This window comes from Anastrepha obliqua, chromosome 3, assembly GCF_027943255.1.
Source record: "Anastrepha obliqua isolate idAnaObli1 chromosome 3, idAnaObli1_1.0, whole genome shotgun sequence".
NCBI classification, from domain to species: domain Eukaryota; kingdom Metazoa; phylum Arthropoda; class Insecta; order Diptera; family Tephritidae; genus Anastrepha; species Anastrepha obliqua.
In genome coordinates, this window is record NC_072894.1 from 84,688,938 (window position 1) to 84,690,599 (window position 1,662).

A 1,662-nucleotide genomic window follows, 5' to 3' on the forward strand; every position below is an offset into this window, starting at 1 on the left:
TGTCAACAGCACTCAAAAATCTCTTATACATGTTTTACTTGCCTTTCACCGTGAATAAATTTCATTGTAAACAATTTTTTGTAACCTTCTTCGAATTGAGGCAAAATAAAGAACAAAGCAAAAAACTCTCATTTTTCATAAATCAAAATATTTTCTGCGATTATTTTTGCTTCTGTATGTAGTTCAATGCAGGGTAAAACCAATGAAAAAGGTAAGAAATTAAAAATGTATTCCTACGATACTTAAAAATGCATTATAAATGTGGCGCATTCGCCACATACTATATACCTTTAACTTCTGGTTGTTTTAATGTTGCTAATTTAGCTTTATGTGGGATATCTTTTTTAGCTGGATTTTATTCTAAAGATTTAATTTTAGAAATTGTGTCTCTAAGTTATATTAATATATTTTCTTTTTTCTTTATTTTTTTTCTACTGGATTAACAGTATGTTATTCTTTCCGTTTGGTTTATTATTCTATAACTGGTGAACTGAATTGTGGTTCTTTAAATATATTAAGAGATGAAGGATGAGTTATATTGCGTGGTATAAGAGGGTTATTGATTATGAGAATTATTGGTGGTAGTATGCTTAGATGATAAATTTTTCCAACTCCTTATATAATTTGTTTACCAATTTATTTGAAATTATTGACTTTATTTGTTTGTATTAGTGGTGGATTATTAGGTTATTTAATTTCTAATGCATTTTTATTTTATTTTAATAAGTCTTTAAATAATTATTTAGTGAATTATTTTTCAGGTTCAATATGATTTATACCTTATATTTCTACTTATGGTGTAATTAACCCTCCTTTAGTTTTAGTTACTCACTATTAAACATTAACAGCCACTTCAGACAAAGTGACAATTTGGTTTGTATTATCAAGAGGTGGAGTAATTTTACCATAGTATTTTTTTTTAATCGTCGAGGGCAAGCAGTTTCTGGGAACCACGTCTCCTATCGGGGAATACTGAACGATTAGTTTCTGCTAATAATGAGAGAAGATCTTTCCTTTAGTACATACACATGGTTCCAGGAAGATGGCGCCAAGCCGCAAACACAGCCAAAGGGACCATGGCGATACTGCGTGAATTCTTCCCAAACAAACTGATAACCTTTTTGGTCCCCTATGGACTTTTTTCTGTATGGGTACCTCAAAAGTAAAATCTGTGGAACATACCCAGTGATCATTTCAGTACTAAAAGAAAATATTGTTCGCGAGATTAGTGGCATCCTGACATCACTTCTCCAGCAAATGGCACGAAGTACGCGGGCCAGGTTTCAAGAGTGTAAGAGACCGACGTAACGGTGAACATTTAGAAGAAATAATTTAAAAAAAAAAGAATAAAATCCGAGCTTGTCTTCTTTATAATAGTTATTGAAATAAATTTGTACCTTTTATGGCCAGCAATTGGGCCACACATTGTGGTTTAAGTGTAAACCTGAGCAAAACTGAACTGATGCTATTCACTAACCTAGATACCGAACTTGAGTCTCCCAAAATTAAACGACGTTAGTCTTATGCTAACCCAACAGGCAAAATACTTAGGTGTCATCTTAGATCCCAAACTCAGCTGGAGGTCCAACGTAGAGTACAGGTTAAAGAAAGTGAATATAACACTTTACATGTGTAAGATAATGTTGGGTAAAAAATAGGGTC

At 32.4% G+C, this 1,662-nt stretch overlaps 1 pseudogene; it reads left to right on the forward strand.

Annotated features, from left to right (window-relative positions):
* Positions 1–248: 248 nt before the first annotated feature.
* Positions 249–838, forward strand: LOC129242099 (NADH-ubiquinone oxidoreductase chain 5-like; annotated as a pseudogene).
* The last annotated feature ends 824 nt before the right edge of the window (positions 839–1,662 follow it).